A 10,535-nucleotide genomic window follows, 5' to 3' on the forward strand; every position below is an offset into this window, starting at 1 on the left:
TTTACTAATAAGCTTAAGATCACTTTAACTCTAGACATATAATCACTCAAGTGTTCAACCATATAAGCATTACGTTTCAATTGTCTACCAACATAAGCATTGAAGTTCTCTTGTTTAATAATAAAGTTGTCAAACTCATCCAAGCATTGACTACCAGACTTATTATGAGGAATATCACCTTCATCAAATCTATAGAGAGAATTTACCTTTACTACCTGTGTCGGGTTATCACCTTCAATAGGCAGTAAATTCTTAACATCTTCAGCTTTAGTACCTTTTTCTTTCATAGATTTCTTTGTCTCTTGCATATCTTCAGGACTAAGAACTAGAATACCCCTTTTCTTTGGAGTTGGCTTAGAAGTTGGTTCAGGAAGTGGTCAATCATTATCATTATTCAATATATTATTCAATAGCAATTCAGCTTGCTCAATAGTTCTTTCCCTGAAAACACAACCAGCACAACTATCCAGGTGGTCTCTGGAAGCATAAGTTAGTCCATTATAAAAGATATCAAATATTTCATTTTTCTTGAGAGGATGATCAGGCAAAGCATTAAGTAATTGGAGAAGCCTCCCCCAAGCTTGTGGGAGACTCTATTCTTCAATTTGCACAAAATTAAATATTTCCCATAAGGCAGCTTGTTTCTTATGAGCAGGAAAATATTTTGCAGAGAAGTAATATATCATATCCTGGGGACTACGCACACAACCAGGAGCAAGAGAATTAAACCATATTATAGCATCACCCTTTAACGAGAAAGGAAACAATTTAAGAATATAGTAATAGCGAATTTTTTCCTCGTGAGTAAATAGGGTGGCTATACCATTCAATTTAGTAAGATGTGCCACAACAGTTTCAGATTCATAACCATAGAAAGGATCAGATTCAACCAAAGTAATAAACTCAAGATCAACAGAGAATTCATAATCCTTATCAGTAACACAGATAGGTGAAGTAGCAAACACAGGATCATATTGCATTCTAGCATTCAAAGACTTTTATTTCAGCTTAGCTAACAGTTTCTTAAGATCATATCTATCATTGCAAGCAAAGAAGTCTCTAGCAGTTTCTTCATCCATAACATAACCTTCAGGTACAGCAGGAAATTCATACCTAGGGGGGGATCTTCATCATCACTTACATTAATATCATTAGTTTCAGTAATTTCATTCTCTCTAACCCTAGCAAGTTGTTCATCAAGAAATTCACCTAGTGGCGCATTATTATCAAGCAGAGAAGTAGTATCATCATAAGCACTAAGCATAGCAGAAGTGGCATCATCAATAACATGCGACATATCAGAATCAATAGCAGGTGTAGGTGCTGCAAGTTTACTCAAAACAGAAGGTGAATCAAGTGCAGAGCTAGATGGCAGTTCCTTACCTTCCCTCATAGTTGAGGGATAGATCTTGGTTTTGTTGTCTTTCAGATTCCTCATAGTGATCAACAGATATAAATCCCAAGTGACTCAGAGAATAGAGCTATGCTCCTCGGCAGCGGCGCTAGAAAAAGGTCTTGATAACCCACAAGTATAGGGGATCGCAACAGTTTTCGAGGGTAGAGCATTCAACCCTAATTTATTGATTCGACACAAGAGGAGCCAAAGAATATTCTCAAGTATTAGCAGCTGAGTTGTCAATTCAACCACACCTGAAAGACTTAATATCTGCAGCAAAGTATTTAGTAGCAAAGTATTATGGAAGTAATGGTAACGATGGCAAAGATAACAAGAGCAGTTTTATAGCAATCGTAATAGTGGCAACGAAGAAGTAAGTTAGCAAAGATCAATATGAAACGAGCTCATAGGCAATAGATCAATGATGGATAATTATGTCGGATGGCATTCATCATGCAACAGTTATAACATTGGTGACATAGAACTAGCTCCAGTTCATCAATATAATGTAGGCATGTATTCCGAATATAGTCATACGTGCTTATGGAAAAGAACTTGCATGACATCTTTTGTCATACCCTCCCGTGGCAGCGGGGTCCTAATGGAAACTAAGGGATATTAAGGCCTCCTTTTAATAGAGAACCGTATCAAAGCATTAGCACTTAGTGAATACATGAACTCCTCAAACTACGGCCATCACCGGGAAGTGTCCCGACTATTGTCACACCGGGGTTGCCGGATCATAACACCTAGTAGGCGACTATAACTTGCAAGATAGGATCAAGAACACTTATATATTCATGAAAACATAATAGGTTCAGATCTGAAATCATGGCACTCGGGCCCTAGTGACAAGCATTAAGCATGGAAAAGTCATAGCAACATCAATCTTAGAATATAATGGATACTAGGGATCAAACCCTAACAAAACTAACTCGGTTACATGGTAAATCTCATCCAACCCATCACCGTCCAGCAAGCCTACGATGAGATTACTCACACACGGCGGTGAGCATCATGAAATTGGTGATGCAGGATGGTTGATGATGATGGTGGCGACGGATTCCCCTCTCCGGAGCCCCGAACGGACTCCGGATCGGCCCTCGCAAGGAAGAATAGGGCTTGGCGACGGCTCCGTATTGTAAAACGTGATGAGTCCTTCTCTCTGATTTTTTTCTCCCTGAACGTGAATATATGGAGTTGAAGTTGAGGTTGGTGGAGGTCCAGGGGGCCACGAGGCAGGGGGCGCGCCCTTTCAGGTCATTCCGAGAACTTTTATTTCTGCACAAAAATAACACCATGGCAATTCCGCTGAAAACAGCGTCAGTCCGGGTTAGTTCTATTCAAATCATGCAAATTAGAGTCCAAAACAAGGGCAAAAGAGTTTGGAAAAGTAGATACATTGGAGATGTATCAAGAACCTCCTAGTACCAGCCCGACGGAGCCCAGTCCCGGACATGGCCCCTCTGATCAAGCATGCCTCCTTCACCCAGTCGATGACGAGGATGAAGGATAGGCATCGTCGACGTTGATGCGGGAATAAATGCTTTAACTAAAAAATAACAACAAATATGACATGTTCAATATATGACATGTCCACTTCAAAACAAATCAACCTAGAATTCTGTTAAATACACCTAAAACACCTAAATTCTATTAACTACACCTAATTAAAAACCTACATTTTGAACATGGTTCGATCATATTTAGGGTTCATACTACATTATTCTAAGATTGAAAACCTAAAATACCTTAATTAAATTAACAAAATTGGGTTGCTGGTGAGGGATTCCTGGATAAGGGGGTGTCCGGACAGCCGGACTATGTACTTTGGCCGGACTGTTGGACTATGAAGATACAAGATTGAAGACTTCGTCCCGTGTTCGGATGGGACTCTCCTTTGCGTGGAGGGCAAGCTTGGCGATTCGGATGATAGATCTCCTTCTCTCTAACCAACTCTGTGTAACCCTAGCCCAATCCGGTGTCTATATAAACCGGAGGGTTTAGTCCATAGGACAAGAACAACAATCATACCATAGGCTAGCTTCTAGGGTTTAGCCTCTACGATCTCGTGGTAGATCAACTCTTGTAATACTCATATCATCAAGATCAATCAAGCAGGAAGTAGGGTATTACCTCCATCGAGAGGGCCCAAACCTGGGTAAAACATTGTGTCCCTAGTCACCTGTTACCACTAGCCTTATACGCATAGTTTGGGACCCCCTACCCGAGATCCGCCGGTTTTGACACCGACATTGGTGCTTTCATTGAGAGTTCCTCTGTGTCATCGCTGTAAGGCTCGATGGCTCCCCCAACCTTCAACAATGCCGTCCAGGGCAAGATTTTTCTTCCCGGACAGGTCTTCATTTTCGGCGGCTTCGCACTGCGGGCCAACTGGCTTGGCCATCTGGAGCAGATCGACAGCTACGCCCCTGGCCATCAGGTCAGGTTTGGGAACTTGAATTACACGGCCGATATCCACGGAGACTTGATCTTCGATGGATTCGAGCCTGCATCGGGAGTACCGAACAATCACGACGAGCATGACTTAAATCTGCTATCGAACCGTATTTGGGATATCGCCCCTGCAGCCGCTCCGGAACTAAATCCGGAGCAGATCGCATGGACCGAGGACGGGTGGATGGACCCCGCCAGGTAGGCCGCATACTCTTCGGTGGTAGAGCCGAACACAGACTCCGCCGTTAAGGAAATCTGCGTCACTGGACCCCCGGACCTGTGTCCGGATGTGGGTTCCGAACCGCGCACGCCCGGGCCCATCAAGTCCGATTGGGCTCCAATAATGGAGTTCACCGCCGTGGATATCTTTCAGCACTCCCCCTTTGGTGATGTGCTAAATTCATTAAAGTCTCTCTCTTTATCAGAATACTCTTGGACGAACTATGTCCGGCCCGAGTGGGACACGGACGACGAACAAAATCGCCTCCCATCCACCGCCCACTTCATAGCCACTGTCGATGGCCTAACAGACATTCTTGATTTCGACTCCGACGACATCGACGGTATGGACGTCGATGCAGGGGACGATCTGGAACCACTGCCCATGGGGCGCTGGACCGCCACTGCATCATATGACATCTACATGGTGGACACGCCTAAGGAAGACAACGGTGACAAAAAGGACACAACGGAGGATAAACCCCCTGGACAAAAGCAAAAACGATGGCGCAGGCGCCGCTCCAAGTCCAGTCATAGTAAAAATAGCGATAACAACGCAAGGAAAAATGACATCCCGGTTGACTCCGAAGGCAACAATATGAACCCAGCGATGGAGCAAGAAGAGCTAGGCCACGTCGGAGAAACGCCCGATCACAGCAATCCCGAGGGACGAACTCATCAAACTGCCTACAGAGAGGAGGACAGTCCAGTTGACAATGCACTCATCATCCCAGAAAAACGTTTGGAACAAGATAACCTCCGCAAAAGGCTTATGGCCACAGTGAGCAGCCTAAAGAAGTAGGAGCAAAGGCTTAAAGCCGCGCAGGATACGCTCAACCGAAGATGGAATAAGGTGCTAGACACTGAAGGAAAATGTGGCGACGATCGCCACACAAAGTGCTACCCAAAACGCAAGCTGCTGCCCGAATTTGACGACGAGGCCGCAGCGCCCATTCCGCCAAAGAACAATACGGCCATTCGGCCGGACCAACCACTTCATGGCCGCGATCGGCAGCCACTGATACCGCACACGATTTACGTGAGCTCCTGGACAAAAAGGCCGGTTCGGCCAGGCCCATCTACGGATCCAGAGGACATGATCCGATGCAGGATTATGGTCACCAAAACGATCACACTGATCGAATACCAGTTCGGAATCAACACCGGATGCAACAACAACTGACAGCATGCCGTAACATGTCCAGATACAGATGGGCTGTGCACCCTCTGTGCTTCACCGATGAGGTGCTGGATCATGAATTTCCATAGGGATTCAAACCCGTGAACATAGAGGCATATGACGGAACGACATACCCTGGGGTCTGGATTGAGGATTTTATCCTTCACATACACATGGCTTGTGGGGACGACCTCCACGCCATCAAATACCTTCCCCTTAAGTTGAATGGACCAGCGCGGCATTGGCTGAAAAGCCTCCCCGAAAACTCAATTGGAAGTTGGGAGGAACTTGAGGATGCTTTCAGGGCCAATTTTCAAGGGACCTATGTCCGACCTCTGGATGTACATGATTTAAGTCACATAATACAACAGCCCGGAGAGTCAGCCCGTAAGCTTTGGAACAGATTTCTCACTAAGAAGAATCAAATTGTTGACTGTCTGGACGCCGAAGCCCTAGCGGCCTTCAAACATAGTATCCGAGACGAGTGGCTTGCCAGACACCTCGGCCAAGAAAGGCCAAGGACGATGGTGGCCTTAACAAGCCTTATGACCCGCTTTTGTGTGGGCGAAGACAGCTGGTTGGCCCGTAGAGGCACCAGTGACCCAGGCACATCCGAAATTCGAGATGGCAACGGGAAGCCACGGCGCACTAGGCACAAGCGTTGGAACAATGACAATAGTTCGGACAACACAGAGGTCAACACCGGATTCAGGGGCTCTCGACCCGGTCAAGGAAAGAAGCCATTTAAGGGAGTAAAGAGGGACCGTCCGGCCTAAATAAAGTCCTGGACAGATTGTGCCAAATCCACAGCACCCCCGAAAAACCTGCAAATCATACTCACAGAGAATGTTGGGTCTTCAAGCAGGTCGGCAAGTTAAACGCCGAACACAAGGGAAGGGAAACGCCAAGCAAAGACGAGGATGAGCCTCGCCAGCCGAACACGGGGGGATAGAAAAAATTCCCACTAGAAGTCAAAACTGTAAATATGGTCCACGCAACTCACACAGAGTTCGTTGCCCCCAAATTCAAACCCTGGGCGGCCTGCCCGATCACCTTTGATCACAGGGACCACCCGGCCAGTATCCGGGACGGAGGATCGGCTGCCTTGGTGCTCGACCCAATAATTGATGGATACCATCTCACTCGAGCCCTAATGGACGGCGGCAGTAGTCTTAATCTGATATATGAGGACACCGTCTGCAAGATGGGGATAGACCCATCCAGAATAAGCCAAAGTAACACCACCTTTAACGGAGTGATACTAGGCGTTGAGGCCCACTGCTGGGGCTCCCTCATATTAGAGGTGACATTCGGTTCTCCCGACAACTTAAGAAGCGAGGAACTACTCTTCGACATTGCTCCCTTCAACAGCGGTTATCATGCATTACTCGGAAGAACGGCCTTCGCTTGCTTTAACGCAGTACTGAACTACGTCTGCCTTAAACTCAAGATGCCCGGTCCACATGGCGTCATAACCATTAGCGGAAACACAGAGCAATATGCGGCGGCTCTGGTAGCCGGACATTAAGCGGCCTCTCCCACCAGAACGCATGATCGGTCGTCAAGACCACGGACACGGTTAGATGAGTCTAGTGCACATTCGTCAACAACAGCCTAGATAAACCTGAGCTGGGTGCTATACATATATCCCCATAAATGATACCAGGGGCTGCAAACATGTAATAAAGCCCACAATTCGGCTTGCCTTATTAATAGGCAAATATCTCGCATTTCTAACATCCATTGAGAATAACTAACTTCTCGCATGCTTACTCTTTTACATGAGTTTTCATTTTTACAAACAATATTCGTGCGACACCCTTCTAGGATACGGCACAACAGAGACAAAGGCGCAGACGTGCAGTAGGGCCCCACTCAAAGGTTTCTCTTTAGATTAAGCCCCTGTGTAAACCTTCTTTACTTCCTTTTGTTGCTTGACATCCCGTGGGTATTCAATACACCCACAGCGGATATTGGCATTATAGGCATTTCACCACGACAGATCAATGCAAGTACCTGGAAATACAGGGTTCATAATCAAGGGTGTTGCTCAGCCCAGTATATGTTATAAAGTCTGAATACCTTCGGGAGTGTTCGGCGTCGCGAGTTTGGCCTTATATGCATCAGCTCTGAATCATGTCTTTGGTCAAATGTTGGGTTTGCCCGGCTCCTGGGTTTGCTGCCTTACGTTCCGCTCTATCGGTTGTGCCTTGGTTATTCCGGATGAGCACCTCAGTAGAGAAACCTGAAAACTGACTGTCATGATACATCGAGAGACTGATCAACCACTCGAAGACTCATCGGAATCTATAGGATTCCTCCGCATTAACGAAGGACCGTTTCCCGGTCACGTACATACGCGCCCCTATACGGATGCATGCGGATGTACTAGGGGCTACATAGTAGCCCCGCCATTAAACTCCTATGGCTAAGTGAAAATGTTACAGCTATATAGCCCGGTTGCCTGGTTTGATGTGCGATCACCTCCTTAATGGACCAAGACGTTGGATCAAGTGTGATTACGCATATATTTTTTTCGAACGCCCCCGCATTATATGCGTGGGGGCTAAAGCCAATGACTGCTAACTTTCAAGTTATATGAATACATAAATGGCCGCACAGGAGGCATTATAACACTTTCAGGCAAAAGTATAAACACAGCCTCTATATATCACATATAATTGTTTACAATCAATCGATTTGTCACTCGAACATGAAATTCTTCGAGCACTGAGCCTCTATTCTACGGGCACCTTCTACGACTTGCTCAAAATAGTGCTCGGCTGGGCCTTGGCTTCGTGCCGGACCCTGGGTTGCAATGCTGGTGGCCTCCATATCTGCCCAATATGTCTTAACACGGGCAAGAGCCATCCGCACACCCTCTATGCACGCCGACCTCTTCACGGCATCGATTCACGATCTGGCACCAAATAGTTGTTGCACTAAATCAAAGTAACTGTCCGACCTCGGTCCCTTCCGCCATAGGTGGTCTATTACAGACCTCATTGCAAGACCGGACAACCTATCGAGCTCGGCTATAGCGCCATCTTCTCACTCAATGGCAATGAGCGCGTTGGAGCGCTAAATTGCGACCAGAATAGCCTTTCTATTTCGTTATCTTTATGATCCTTGAATAACTTGGTCGCATCAGCCGTACTTTTCGCCAAGTCCGCATACTCATCTGCAGCGCTCCAAAGCTGATCCAATGGAGCATACTTTGGATCTAAGAACTTCATCCGCAACAAATAGGGGCTTCCAGCCGCGATTTCTCCGGCTTGTCGAAGTTCCTCCCGCATGTCTTTAATTTCCGAGCGCGTCTCCGTAGCCGCATCCAGAGCCTTCTTTAGTTCAGCCGCCTTTGCTTGATTCTCCTTCTCGAGAAGCTCATTCCAGCCGGTGGCGTCCCTCAGCTCCATAGCCATCTCGGCTATCTTTTCTTCGCTTCGGCGATGAGCAGCCTGTTCGGCTCTCAAGTCTTCGACTTCCTTTAGGGCAGCCGCATTGCAAGCCCGGGCTTGTTCCTTGGCTAGGGCAAGTTCCGCCCTCAGGGCCTTAATGGCAGCAGCTCCGCCTGCAGCCACATCATATCATATTAATATTACAATCCTCTTAATATTTCCTAAAACAAATGAGGAAAAAACGAGCGCATACTCTGTGACCTGTCAAGCCGCTTGTTTACAAGCATGATATCGGTATCCACCACATCAATCTGTCGCCTCAGTTCGGCGAATTTAGAGTTCCGATCTATCGTCGGACTCTTAGCCACCTACGCATGAATGCGGTACGATCATTACCTGAGAGTGTGATCCTCCGTTTGCCGCCTAGGGCTGGAAACCAAAGTCTCAGGGGCTACTATCTATAGAGAGCACACCTGGCGCGTGCGAAACAATCAAAAATTATGTGTTTTATCGCGTACCTCGAAGCCTTTGAGCAAACTTCGGAAAAGCTTCATTTAACCCGCTTGTGGCGGATGAAATCTTCTCCAACACCATACCCATTAGCGTACGGTGACCCTCTGAGAGAGCGGCTTGCTCCAGGAGGCCTGTCAGCGTGTTTGGCCGGGCACCGGACTGTTCCGGACCCTTCTCATCGCCCTCCAAGGGAGCCGAACGCGCCGGGCTCGGGGCAGCCGAAGTGACAGCTTCCGGCCTCAGCGGATCTGGACTCCTCCGTGACGACACCTCAGGGTCGCCTGCCCCATGGGGCGGAGAAGCAGGTGGGGTTTCACTCTCCATCATCTCTAGAAGAAGATCCCCCGAAGACGAACCCTATTGAGACGAGCTACTAGCCGGACTGCAAAAAACAGATCCTGGTTACTGTTCTCAGAGGAAAAAGCAATAGCTTCTTGTTTATTATTAACTTACAGCTCGGTGGAGGGCTGGCCCGTTTGTAGGCACGATGCGGGCTTTCTTCCCTTACTTAGGCACCTCCGTCTCCAAATCTTCGGAGGCGGCCCTTTTCTTCCCGCGAGGGGAGGGAACCTTGGAAAAACCTCCCCGATTATCCTCCTTCATGGAGACAGTAATTCCCCCTGTTGGATGTGCAACGTGTGGAGTTCAATTCATCTATTCTTCTCTTCCCCTTTCCCCGAGGGCACTTGGCTCAATGCGCGCTTAAGCATCCTGGTTATTGCTGGACTAGGCGAGCCTTCGGGAAGTGGGGCCGGACACCTGACTGTCTCCGCCTTGCTGAGCCAGTCCTGGCCGTGGACAAGTTTTCAGAATAATGTTGTATTAAACATAAGCGAAGTGTTCGGTTACAGGATTACTTACTTGGGTATCTGGGCGGTTGTAGCTCAGGCCCGCATCCTCGATGGTGTCTGGACACCTTACTTGTGGTCCGAGGAATAACTTATGCATCCCTTCGAGCGTCATGCTGAAGAAGTGTTGAATGGTTCGCGGATCTTCCGGATTAAACTCCCACATCCGGAGAGGCCGGCGTTTGCACGGCAGGATCTGCGAAACTAGCATTACTTGAATGATTTTGACAAGATCGATATCCCTCTCAAGAAGCTCCCGAATACGGCTCTGCAATGTCGGTACGTCATTAGCAGGCCCCCAGTCTAGTCCCACATTGGCCCACGACGCCGGTTGGGGCGGGGGGGCCGGATGGAAGTCAGGGGCAGCCACCCACGCTGTGCCTCGGGGAGCTGTGACATAGAACCACCTCCGTTGCCACAGATCAGACACCTCCGGGAAGGAACCTTCTGGCCATGGAACATCGGCCTTTCTGCTTATTGCGGCGCCTTCGTACTCTGCGTGTCGCCCCTCAATCACCTTCGGC

This window comes from Triticum aestivum, chromosome 5B (assembly GCF_018294505.1).
Source record: "Triticum aestivum cultivar Chinese Spring chromosome 5B, IWGSC CS RefSeq v2.1, whole genome shotgun sequence".
Taxonomy (NCBI): Eukaryota; Viridiplantae; Streptophyta; class Magnoliopsida; order Poales; family Poaceae; genus Triticum; species Triticum aestivum.